Below are 14,089 nucleotides of genomic sequence, written 5' to 3' on the forward strand. Positions count from 1 at the left end.
TCTACTTATACAATGCATTTAAAATATGTGTAATAATAGTATTCACTGTTAGAAGCGAACAAACATAACTGCGATGCGGCCCTCAGTAAAAAAAAAAACACGACTTTGACACCTCCGGTTTAAAGCATTGTTTCAATTAAACGCTACGCGAAGCGGAAACACTTTACTTTGGAGGCTAAATCGCTGCGCTTCCTGTAAGACGCGGTCGTGTTTCCGTTAGCTTGACTGAAACTGGTGTGAGAAGTGGGAAAGGAGCGTGTCTCTCCTCCAAGGATGACTTGACGCTGCACGTGCGCTTCTCGGGATCCTGGAGGAGTCGTAAACATGAGGATTTATACTTATTTGTCTTAAACACGTTAATGAGTAAAAAGGTATAAAGGTATACAGTTTGTGTGCGTACATACTCAAGTAATTGTCACTGAAAAGAAGAAGTTTGACGTCGTTCTTGCACAGGTAAGCCAGTTTTTAGCTTGTTAGTGTTGGTTGTTATTGAATGTAGTATTTCAAAATGAGCACGTATAGTCTCCAGTTACTAAAATGCACCAGGTTGCAATATGAGGTCTTTTGTGTGTTGGATTTTTTTAAAAGGTGTGGAAAGATAAGACAGTTAAGCAGAAAACCTGCTGTAATATGTTGGTTTTTTTTATGTCGGGAAGCATGCAAAGTGCCTTTACTGTTAAAACCCCATTTTCAGTTTGAGCTGCTGGAGGGTTTGTTTACACTTTCTGAGAGAGGACATGAATGAGACCCTGCTTGGGTTTTGGACAGTCGCTCAGCATACTTGCCAACCTTGAGACCTCCGATTTCGGGAGGTGGGGTGTGGGGCGGGGGCGTGGTTGGGGGCGTGGCTAAGAGGGGAGGAGTATATTTACAGCTAGAATTCACCAAGTCAAGTATTTCATATATATATATATATATATATATATATATATATATACATTTTCTTTGATAAAACCCAACACCAAGAATAGACATTTGAAAGGTAATTTAAAATAAATAAAGAATAGTGAACAACAGGCTGAATAAGTGTACGTTATATGAGGCATAAATAACCAACTGAGAACGTGCCTGGTATGTTAACGTAACATATTATGGTAAGAGTCATTCAAATAACTATAACATATAGAACATGCTATACGTTTACCAAACAATCTGTCACTCCTAATCGCTAAATCCCATGAAATCGTATACGTCTAGTCTCTTACGTGAATGAGCTAAATAATATTATTTGATATTTTACGGTAATGTGTTAATAATTTCACACATAAGTCGCTCCTGAGTATAAGTCGCACCCCCGGCCAAACTATGAAAAAAACTGTGACTTATAGTCTGAAAAATACGGTAATGTAAATCAAAGTGATGTCTGGTCCTGGCTTGGCAAATTTCACCTTGCAAGCCTTCATTTGTGTGTTGGGCTCTGTGTGGTGCAACGCAGCAAACGTAACACATGTCCATCCATCCATTTTCTACTGCTTGTCCCTTTCGGGGTCGCGAAGGGGTGCTGGAGCTTATCTCAGCTGCATTCAGGCGGTAGGCGGGGTACACCCTGGACAAGTCGCCACCTCATCGCAGGGCCAACACAGATAGACATGTGCCTAATTTAAAACAATTACCCTTTGTGAAGCTCACTCTGCTGTGGAAAAGCTTCTTCTTATATTACTGGTAGTAAAAGGTACTTGGGTGTGCAATGAGCCCGGAGCTGTCGCTCTTTGTGAGAAAGACAACCACATTTAATCTCCACTCAAGATGATCCCCTGCTGGCCCCACTATGGACTGGACTCTCACACTATTAACTAGATCCACTCGATGTCCATTGCACCGGTCTACGGTCCCCTCTAAGGTTTCTCATTGTATCCCGTTGGGTTGAGTTTTTTCTTGCCCTGATGTGGGATCTGAGCCGAGGATGTCGTTGTGGCTTGTGCAGCTCTTTGAGACACTTGTGATTAAGGGCTATATAAATTAACTTTGATTGGTTGATTGATTGATTTGCCTCCTGCCAAGTTTAACATGCAATGCTCTCATTGACCCAGAAAGCTGGAGCACTTTGGTATATATTGTAGGACCAGGAAGATGGTTCAGATATCAGAGTACTTGGAACTACAGTAAATAATCTGCAGTAGAATTAGAACAATAGTGTAAAGTAGGGAAGGTATTCATATGGCCCCACTCCTGGGTGGATCCCATGTGAGAGGAAGTGGGGGGAATGTAGCCTGCTGAAAATGATTTAAAGCGCCACTCTACACAGTGGGGTTGTACGGTATACTTGTATAGTATTGCGGTACTAAAGAATCAAAAACTGTACTATACTCTGTTTGAAAAGTACCGTTCCCCGGGCATGACGGCGCGTCGTCACGTCATGACATTGCTGGTTATGTGAGCAGACGAGCATGTTCGGCAGTGCAAAATTACCGAGTTTTTACAAACAGACCCAGTGTGTAGACAGAAAAGGGAGAACGGACACATTTGGTGTAAAAACTAAAGATAATGGTGAAGTTATAACACTGAAACACCTTCAGGAAGAGGTGCTTTAAGACATGGTTAGCTATTAGTGGCGAATGTCCATTTGCAGTCGACAGTGTTTTAGCTACTTCTAAATGACTAATCCTCGCCTCCATGGCGACGAATAAAGTACGTTTTTTACAAGTATCATCCCTGCAGGACGAGGAATAGCATAACATGCTTCACTACACACCGTAGGAGGATACAATTGCTAACCGCTAACAGCAAGCTAGCACCCTGAATTTAAACAAATGCCATGGGTGGATCTACACCGGACATCCACTGTAATGATACCAAGTACAATAGCGTATCTAGTCCATACTACTATAATTACATCAATATTTTTTGACATCACAACATCTTCTTTTGTTTTTTTTTTATTGTTATTATGTTTATAAACACAGGAAATATGTCACTGGACACATGAGGACTTTGAATATGACCAATGTATGATCCTGTAACTACTTGGTATCGGATCGATACCTAAATTTGTGGTATCATCCAAAACTAATGTAAAGCATCCAAACAGCAGAAGAATAAGTGATTATTACATTTTAACAGAAGTGTAGATAGAACATGTTAAAACAGAAAGTATGGATGGAATGGAAGAATGGATTAATAATCTATTTTTACAGATTGTCCCTCATAATTTTGACAAAATAGAATATAAATGACACAATATGTTATTGCATATGTCAGCAGACAAATTAGGTGCCTTTGTTTGCTTACTTAAGACAGGACAAGTTGTTCTAGTATGTTCACTATTTTATTTAAGGACTAAATTGTTCTTCGATTGTAATAAGAAACATATGTTTAATGTACCCTAAGATTTCTTGTTCAAATAAAGCCAATAATGCAATTTTTTGTGGTGCCCCTTATTTAGAAAAGTACCGTAAAGTACCAAAATACATTTTGGTACCGGCACCGGTACTAAAATATTGGTATCGGGACAACACTACTACACAGCAAGTGACACTGTGGTCAAAGTTGGAAATTGCACCCCCCCCCCCCCAATTTGTCAAGTTTTACATGTCAGGTAAACGGCAAAGAATGGGCTCATGTGAATTGCCTTCCGACTGTACCTATTTTCTAATGGACGACATGACCGTTTTTTTTTTTGGCCTTGCCTTGATCTGCTCTTGGTTGACTAGAAAATATAAATTAAAAACAGCACCTTTCACTAAAATCCAAAATGAGCTGTGTATAGGTTTGTTGCTTGAATTCCTTGTTTTGTCTGCATTTTCTATTTTATGATATTGTGTTTAATATTGTCTATCATAAAACACCTGAGTGTTTTTAATAAAGCTTTAGGCCAGACTGAGCATCAGTTTTGTTAGACTAAGTCGATTGAATTGCGAGAAGACACAACATGGATACGTTTATTTATTTTAAATATCCCAAGAAAGAGTATGAGTTAAAAATCATATTTTCAGTACATTACTGCTGCCCATGTGACATCACACTGGGAGGATCATATTGGTTATGACACATACTGTATCTTAGCAACAGACACCATCCTTCTGGCATGCTGCTCCATGAACAGATCTACCCTCATGGACATGCGGTGTTAGGTTGTCTGTACAAGCTTCATCAACAATGAGAAAAAAATGAGTTTTACCTACAACAACATATTACCTCTTATTCAAATACAAAAGGGTTTAGTCTTTTAGACACCTCGCCCATTTTAGCTGATATGGCCTTGCGTGCTGTACATCACAGCTTTTTTTGTAATGTTGTAAACACAATTTTGTGTCCATTATTAGAGAGCGACAGTGACCCATACCAGGGTCATGCTGCATGCCACATCTGTTTTCTGCTTTTCTCTGAGGGCATTTTGTACTAACAATGCTTTCCGGTGGGGAACAGATGGTATATAGTAATTGTGCTTTTCTTTTGTTTACATGTATTTATGAGATGCATAGAAAATGTGTTAAAAATATGATTGTCACTCTGTGTCCTTATATTAGTAACGTTCTCTATATCCCCACTGTGTTTATTTTCTGGTGTTATCTTAGATTTAGAGTATTATGGTTGCACTTGGGACAGCGAGCTGTGACTGACTATTTAGGGTGGGTACCTTTTACAATTGAACCGATACGTTACTACAAAACCCAAAACCAGTGAAGTTGGCACGTTGTGTAATTGGTAAATAAAAACAGAATACAATGATTTGCAAATCCTTTTTAACTGATATTCAATTGAATAGACTGCAAAGACAAGATATTAAATGTTCGAACTGAGAAACTTCATTTTTTTTTTGCTGCCGGTTCAATGTGTTGAACTGGCAGCAACACATTGCAAATAAGTTGGCACAGGGGCATTTTTACCACTGTGTTAAATGGCCTTTCCTTTTAACAACACTCAGTAAATGTTTAGGAAATGAGGAGACCAATTTTTGAAGCTTTTCAGGTGGAATTATTTCCCATTCTTGCTTGATGTACAGCTTAAGTTGTTCAACAGTCCGGGGTCTCCTTTGTTGTATTTTAGGCTTCATATTGCGCCACACATTTTCAATGGGAGACAGGTCTGGACTACAGGCAGGCCAGTCTAGTACCCACACTCTTTTACTATGAAGCCACGCTGTTGTAACACGTGGCTTGGGATTTTCTTGCCATGATAACGTTGCTTGGATGGCAACATATGTTGCTCCAAAACCTGTATGTACCTTTCAACATTAATGGTGCCTTCACAGATGTGTAAGTTACCCATGTCTTGGGCACTAATACACGCCCATATCATCACAGATGCTAGCTTTTCAACTTTGCGCCGATAACAATCCGGATGGTTCTTTTCCTCTTTGGTCCGAAGGACAAGACGTCCACAGTTTCCAAAAACAATTTGAAATGTGGACTTGTCAGACCACAGAACACTTTTCCACTTTGCATCAGTCCATCTTAGATGAGCTCAGGCCCAGCGAAGCTGGCAGCGTTTCTGGGTGTTGTTGATTAACGTCTTTCGCTTTGCATAGTACAGTATTAACATGCACTTACAAATGTTGCGACGAACTGTAGTAACTGATAGTAGCTTTCTAAAGTGTTCCTGAGCCCATGTGGTGATATCCTTTACACACTGATGTCGCTTTTTGATGCAGTACCGCCTGAGGGATCAAAGGTCCGTAATATCGTCGCTTACGTGCAGTGATTTCTCCAGATTTTCTGAACCTTTTGATGATATTACGGACCGTAGATGGTAAAATCCCTAAACTCCTTGCAGTAGCTGGTTGAGAAATGTTGTTCTTAAACTGTTCAACAATTTGGTCAGGCATTTGTTCATAAAGTGGTGACCCTCGCCCCATCCTTGTTTGTGAATGACTGAGCATTTCATGGAAGCTGCTTTTATACCCAATCATGGCACCCACCTGTTCCCAATTAGCCTGTTCACCAGTGGGATGTTCCAAATAAATGTTTGATGAGCATTCCTCAACTTGCTCAGTCTTTGTCTTTGCCACTTGTGCCAGCTTTTTTGAAACATGTTGCAGGCATCAAATTCCAAATGAGCTAATACTTGCAAAACATAATTTTCCAGTTCGAACGTTAAATATCTTGTCTTTGCAGTCTATTCAATTGAATATAAGTTGAAAAGGATTTGCAAATCATTGCATTGTGTTTTTATTTACGATTTACACAACGTGCCATTTTTACTGGTTTTGTGTTTTGTAATTTCCTGTACCTGGGAATCAATACCGGGGCGCAACGGTACCAATTTTTGTTACTTCTGTGTGTGTTCATGTGTTGATAGATATTTATTTGTTTAATAATAAAGAAAATTATTTAACATTCAACAGTGAGTTGATAATTATAACTGTGTTGTCCAGATTGTATAGCTTGTTTTCTTACAATTCTGAGTCTCAATTAAAGTATTATGTAGTAGGTTTTGCATGCAGTTGCAATTCCAAGACATAAGGTGGTAGTAGTGTATAGGCTATGGTGTGTTGCTGAGTCAGGGAGAAGTCTTTGCCATTAAGCTGGATCTAAGCTTTGGTTGTGGCCTAAAAAGTGTTAGTACTATAAGTATTGTACTTATCGGTATAGCTCGGTTGGTAGAGTGGCCGTGCCAGCAACTTGAGGGTTGCAGGTTCGATCCCCACTTCCGCCATCCTAGTCACTGCTGTTGTGTCCTTGGGAAAGACACTTTACCCACCTGCTCCCAGTGCCACCCACACTGGTTTAAATGTAACTTAGATATTGGGTTTCACTATGTAAAGCGCTTTGAGTCACTAGAGAAAAAGCGCTATATAATAATAATTCACTACACACTTCACTTATCACACACCAGGTGTTTAATTGTAACATGCATCTTAGTTGTTGTTTTCATCATCAAATTTGGAGTTGTTTAACTCGCCATGTGAAATCTCCAATGCCAATCAGTAACACCAAAGGTATGGGAATATGGCACCGTTTGCTTTCACGGGAATCTATACCCGGTAGTACTAATGGCATTTAGTCGTTGCCTACAAAAGTACCAAATTTGGCACCCATTCCTACTGACTGTATGAGTGTATGTTTATATTTTAAGTAATAAATCAGTAAAGTAGAAATCAAGAATAGGTTTTCTACTGACTTTTTTTTTTACTACTATACATGTACTAGCAGAGTTTATTAAGTCAGGTAAATTTATTTAACTTCCTCACAATTAAGAATCTCAAACAGTGGTATTGTACAAACGTACAACAAGTAACTGTGTTGTGTTCTAACATGCAGTTTATAGCAATGGAAAGGCTAATTTATTGAGTTTATATGTAAAACTGAAATCTCTGCAAATTACAGTCAGATTGTCTATCCCTAAGAGGCTGGGAAACTGCCTTGTTCATTTGGATGGACTCCAATCTAAATAAACCAAGCCAAAGAGCTCACTGCCTCTGCCCATTGGCAACTCAAAACAAAATCCTGGCCCTTCTCATTGGTACAGGTTTAATTACTGCAACTCGTATTATTTGTACTTGTTGGCCATGCTTGGTAATTAAGTGCATCCAATGTTTTGAAAATTAATTAATGTTGTATTCATTATACTCATTATAAAACCTGAAGGGGGCACAGGCACCGATTATGGGGGTTCAGTCCATATTGTCTCTCAAATAACTCAAAGTCAGAACTCAATGACAGTGGGGGAAATAAGAATTGGATCCTCTGAAGGTTGTTTACTCCTTTTAAATGATAAATAAATGATAAATGGGTTGTACTTGTATAGCGCTTTTCTACCTTCAAGGTACTCAAAGCGCTTTGACACTACTTCCACATTTACCCATTCACACACACATTCACACACTGATGGAGGGAGCTGCCATGCAAGGCGCTAACCAGCACCCATCAGGAGCAAGGGTGAAGTGTCTTGCTCAGGACACAACGGACATGACGAGGTTGGTACTAGGTGGGGATTGAACCAGGGACCCTCGGGTCGCGCACGGCCATTCTTCCACTGCGCCACGCCGTCCCTAAAAAAGACTTGAACAGCCTGTATTTTAGTGGGGGTTTATTTAATTAAGAGAGACAGAATATTGACAAGAATATGATGATGGTTATAAATGTGTATTGATTGAGTGAAATAAGTATGTGATCCTCTACCAACCAGCAATAAACCTGACCCACACTGCTTGGGTAAGTCTCCATTAAAGGGGAAAATTATCACCAGACCTATGTAAGCGTCAATATATACCTTGATGTTGCAGAAAAAAAGACCATATATTTTTTTAACCGATTTCCAAACTAAATGGGTGAATTTTGGCGAATTAAACGCCTTTCTATTATTCGCTCTCGGAACGATGGCGTCACAACGTGACGTCGCATCGGGAAGCAATCCGCCATTTTCTCACTTTCATCGGTGTGTTGTCGGAGGGTGTAACAACACGAACAGGGACGGATTCAAGTAGCACCAGTGGCCCAAAGATGCGAAAGTGGCAAGAAATTGGACGGAATTTGTTCAAAATACGAGGCTGTGGGGAAAGCCGACGAAATGGTCAGTCGTTTGTTCCGCACACTTTACCGACGGAAGCTATGCTACGACAGAGATGGCAAGAATGTGTGGATATCCTGCGACACTCAAAGCAGATGCTGACATCAACTCCAAAACTGGACAGATCAGCTTTCAGGAAAAGAGCGCGGATTAGGGTATGTCTACAGAATATATTGATTGATGAAAATTGGGCTGTCTGCACTCTCAAAGTGCATGTTATTGCCAAATGTATTTCATATGCTGTAAACCCAGTTCAGGGGTCGGCAACCCGCGGCTCTGATGCGGCTCAGCAGCTTACTTGCTGAACCCCCCAATTTTCTTGTGAGACTTCCGGATTTCATTGCCTCTCGCAGAAAACTTCCGGGATTAATATTCACCGATTTTCACCCTTACAGCTATAATAAGGGCGTGCCATGACGGTACAACATTTGGCGCCCTCTACAATCTGTATTAACAGCGTGCCAGTCCAACATTTGTTATATAATATGCATCTTCTGCTTGCACACTTACGTGACAGCAAGGCATACTTGGTCAACAGCCACACAGGTTACACTGACGGTGACCATATAAAATAACTTTAACACTCTTACTAATAATGCGCCACACTTTGAACCAAAACCAAACAAGAATGACAAACACATTTCGGGAGAACATCTGCACCTTAACACAACATAAACACAACAGAACAAACACCCAGAATCCCATGCAGCCCTGACTCTTCCGGGCTACATTATACACCCCTGCTACCACCAAACCCCGCCCCCACCCCAACCCTGCTCCCTCACACATCAGCCCCCCCCCCCTCTCTCTCTCTGTGCGTCGGTTGAGGTGGGCGGGGTTTGGTAGCGGGGGTGTATAATGTATCCCGGAAGAGTTAGGGCTGCATGGGATTCTGGGTATTTGTCCTGTTGTGTTTATGTTGTGTTACGGTGCAGATGTTCTCCCGAAATGTGTTTGTCATTCTTGTTTGGTGTGGGTTCACAGTGTGGCGCATTATTTGTAAGAGTGTTAAAGTTTTTTTTACACCGCCACCGTCAGTGTAACCTGTGTGGTTGTTGAGCAAGTATGCCTTGCTGTCACCTACGTGAGCAAGTGGAAGCTCCATTCAACATGTGACTGGTCAGGCACGCTGGTTGTAGTGGGCGCTATATGCTCTACCATCACGGCACGCATGACGCTGACAAGCGCTGTTCATTTAAAATCCGTGTGCCGCACCAGCTTAAAAATTCCATAAAAAGGTGTGGGCAGCGTGTCTGAGACCCCTGGTTTATACATAGCACAAAGCAAAAAAAAAACTTTGTATGCAGTGTTATTTCATTTAAAATTTCAAAAATGTTTGCGGCTCCCATTGTTTTCTATAATTTGTGAAACTGGTCAAAATGGCTCTTTGACTGACCTAGTTCATAGTTGTTAGTTTCCTTTAATGCCAAACAAACACAAACCAATCGTTGGTTAGAAGGCGATCGCCGAATTCGTCCTCGCTTTCTCCCGTGTCGCTGGCTGTCGTGTCGTTTTCGTCGTTTTCGCTTGCATACGGTTCAAACCGATATGGCTCAATAGCTTCAGTTTCTTCTTCAATTTCGTTTTCGCTACCTGCCTCCACACTACAACCATCCGTTTCAATACATGCGTAATCTGTTGAATCGCTTAAGCCACTGAAATCCGAGTCTGAATCCGAGCTAATGTCGCTATACCTTGCTGTTCTATCCGCCATGTTTGTTTGTATTGGCATCACAGGAAAATGGACGGGTGTGTATACAACAATGGTTAAAATCAGGCAATTTGAAGCTTTTTTTAAGGATATTGCGTGATGGGTAAAATTTTGAAAAAAACTTCGAAAAATAAAATAAGCCACTGGGAACTGATTTTTAATGGTTTTAACCCTTCTGAAATTGTGATAATGTTCCCCTTTAAGCACAAAAAAAATCCTGTGTCTTCAGTTAGAAGATTTTTGAGGAAAAGAAAAGACCACTGCCACTGTTGGCGCACTAATTAGAGAATAAGAGAAAAACATCAGAACAGTCATTTGCTCTCACTCGGAATATGCCAGATTTTCCCTTGTGAAATACTGTGCAGTTGATTTTGTTAATGGAGAGGGATATGCCTGAAATTACACAGGAGACGCTTGTTCATGATCTCAAGGTAGCTGGGACCACAGGGAACAAGAAAACCATTGTCAAAACACTCAACAGATTGAAATACTTCAGTGCCTGCAAGGTTTACATCACTGTCAATGAACGAAACTCGTTCAAAACTTGAGGACCACCTTTATGCTACCGATGAATATTGCACAATAACAAGATACCTTTAGGACCATTTTCATTTAAATACAATTGGCTTCATCTGGCCAGGATCGTCAGCTCTCACTGGATCAGTTTGCAGCCAAGTGTGTTGTGACTGGGATGAGAATCAGCACCTCCAAGTTGGTTCTCCCCCAGAAAAGGGTGGAGTGCCATCTCCTGGTTGGGTAAGAGATCTTGCCCCGTGTGGAGGAGTTCAAGTACCTTGGAGTCTTGTTCACGAGTGAGGGAAGAGTGGATCGTAAGATCGACAAGCGGATCGGTGCAGCGTCTTCAGTAATGCGGACGCTGTATCGATCCGTTGTGGTGAAGGAGCTAAGCCGGAAGGCAAAGCTCTCAATTTACCAGTAGATCTACGTTCCCATCCTCACCTATGGTCATGAGCTTTGGGTTATGACCGAAAGGACAAGATCACGGGTACAAGCGGCCAAAATGAGTTTCCTCCATCTGATGGCGGGGCTCTCCCTTAGAGATAGGGTGAGAAGCTCTGTCATCCGGGAGGAGCTCAAAGTAAAGCCGCTGCTCCTCCACATCAAGATGAGCCAGATGAGGTAGTTTGGGTATCTGGTCAGGATGCCACCCGAACGCCTACATAGGGAGGTGTTTAGGGCACGTCCGACCGGTAGGAGGCCACAGGGAAGACCCTGGACACGTTGGGAAGACTATGTCTCCCGGCTGGCCCCGGGAGGAGCTGGACGAAGTGGCTGGAGAGAGGGAAGTCTGGGCTTCTCTTCTTAGACTGCTGCCCCCGCGACCCAACCTCAGATAAGAGGAGGAAAATGGATGGATGCATGGACAATAGTGGGTCTCTGCTCTATTTCTACTTCAGTTTGGGGTTCCTTGGCCTGGCCTGGCCCGACGACCCCGGCTTCAGATGGTTCATGGATATTCCAGCATGACAATGACCCAAAACATGCATCCAAGTCCACAAAGGATTGCCTCAGGAAGTAGCAGATAAAGATCCTGGAGTGGCAAAGTCATTCTGAGCCCAGACCTTAATCCTATAGAAAATCTGAGGAGAGAGCTGAAACTTTGAGTTGCTAAGCGACATCCTCAATACCTTCAGGATTCAGAGAGAATCTGTGAAAACAACTCTACCGAATTCTCTCCTGAGCTGTGCGTCACCTTGGTAAACAAAGCCAAAAAACGTGTGACCACTGCCAACACAAGTTTTCTTTAAACGGGTCATGTTGTGATTTTTTTTTCTACATTTAAAACATTTCCTTGTGGTCTACATCAGTGTTTTTCAACCTTTTTTGAGCCAAGGCACATTTTTTTCAGAAAAAAAAAAAATACGAAGGAGCAGCAGAAAAGGTTAAAAAATGAAACTCCACCAGGTTGTTGTGCTTTATTTTGAGTATGTGGTTGTTTCCTGTGTGTAGTGCTTTAGTTCCTGTCTTGCGCTGTTATTTTGGGGACCCTTCCTGTTTTGTTGGTGTTCTCCTGTAGCAGCTTCACGCCTTCCTTTGAGTGCTATTGCTCGCACCTGCTTTGTTTTCGCAATCAAGACTATTTAAGTTGTGCGTACGCTATCCTTCTTTGTGTGGACATTGTTGATTGTCATGTCATGTACGGATGTATTTTGTGGACGCCGTCTCTGCTCCACACGCTGTAAGTTTTTGCTGTCGTCCAGCATTCTGTTTTTGTTTACTTTGCAGCCAGTTCAGTTTTACTTTTGTTTTGCATAGCCATCCCTATGCTTCAGTGCCTTTTCCTAGCGAGACTTGCCTTTTGTTCATTTTTAGTTTAAGCCTTACATACATTTTTACCTGCACGCTGTCTCCCGCTGTGCTCTGCATATTGGGATCACAACAAACCATTCTTGACGCGTTCCGACTTCTACAAAGCAATGAACTTCCTGCTGATATGGAGTTTTACATGGTCACCCTGCCAAGCTCTACACAGCACAGGCACTAGACAACAGCACATTATTATAATTATTGATTTGCAAAAACTATTTTTTTGGACCAATTACGTGAAGTTGCATAATTTCCTACGGGACACCAGACAATATCTCACGGCACACTAGTGTGCCGCGGCACAGTGGTTGAAAAACACTGGTCTACATAACATGTAATGGTGGTTGCTTGGAAAAAAATGTGCATGAATTATGTTTTACAAACCATTTTCAAGTCGCTTTCCGACCCTTTCTCCTGTTTTGTGGGCGGTCTCATTTACGTGCCTCCACTGAGACTGTGTCTTCTTCCCGTCAGCCATGTTGTAGTTTTTAGCACTTCCATAGTGGGTCTACTGGCAGATATAAGCTAGAACTATGCGCTACTTTTTGTTAGAAATGGCAACATGGGATAATTTTAGCATGCATGTGCATGTATGAGCCAGTCTTCCCCACAACAAGAGGATAGAGAAAAAAAGGAACTTATTTACTACAACCGGATGAAAATAGCGGACTCGCGCATAGCTCTATATAGAAATATATCTGCTGATGTAACTAAAACAAAAGACGCCACTAAAGTCTGAAATTTCAAACAGCTCGTTTGGAGCAAATTTGGAACAAGGCAAGATGGTTCGATTTAAAATTTTGGAGACTTATTGGAATCCCAAGTACACAAAAACAGGTACCAAGAGTTAAGAAAAGTTGGTTTTGCATAATAGGGCCCCTTTAATAAGTACCCAGTCATATTTTTCTTGGAGATGAAATACATATTCCACTCATAAACCCTGCTGTGCCCCTAATACTGCCCCCCCCCCCCAACACTACAAGACGTTGAAAAACCATTTTATTTATTTTTACTAATTCTATTTATTCATTCATATTAATTTTATATATTACTATCTATGTATGTTATATATCTGTTGCTTTGTCCTTGTGTCAGGCTTGGTAAAAAGGATAGGACTCAGATGCAGAGTAGGGAACTTTGACAGGCTTTTATTTTGACAGCTTCCTTTCACATCCAAAGTCAAGGAATTACACTATCAATATTAACCAAAAAACTAATCGGCGAAAAAGGTTCCAAAAAATAGGAACAACCGAAAATCACTCCGAACGGAGGAAAACACAAAAGCAAAGACGGACTATAATTGGCGCCGTATATGCTATAAAATGTATCAACAAAAAACGCTCCAACAGGAGGAAGAAACAACAGCTATGAAACATTCTACACTATCTAATCTTACCCACATATGTGGTCCTCTCCAAGGTTTCTCATAGTCATTCACATCGACGTCCCACTGGGGTGAGTTTTTCCTTGCCCTTATGTGGGCTCTGTACCGAGGATGTCGTTGTGGCTTGTGCAGCCCTTTGAGACACTTGTGATTTAGGGCTATATAAATAAACATTGATTGATTGACATTGATTGATTGACGAGACGAGGCAAGGTAAG

The 14,089-nt window shown here is 41.3% G+C and overlaps 1 protein-coding gene across 2 annotated transcripts in view; it reads left to right on the forward strand.

The window, feature by feature from the left end:
* Positions 1 to 236: 236 nt before the first annotated feature.
* Positions 237 to 14,089, forward strand: part of cpne2 (copine II) — a 103,879-nt gene continuing 90,026 nt past the window's right edge. For both annotated transcript variants that reach the window (XM_061969852.2, XM_061969853.2), the window contains exon 1: positions 237 to 453. The gene's annotated coding sequence lies outside the window, so the exon portion shown is untranslated. The remainder of the gene's footprint in view (positions 454 to 14,089) is intronic.

The sequence above is a fragment of the Nerophis lumbriciformis genome, linkage group LG10 (assembly GCF_033978685.3).
Source record: "Nerophis lumbriciformis linkage group LG10, RoL_Nlum_v2.1, whole genome shotgun sequence".
Taxonomy (NCBI): Eukaryota; Metazoa; Chordata; class Actinopteri; order Syngnathiformes; family Syngnathidae; genus Nerophis; species Nerophis lumbriciformis.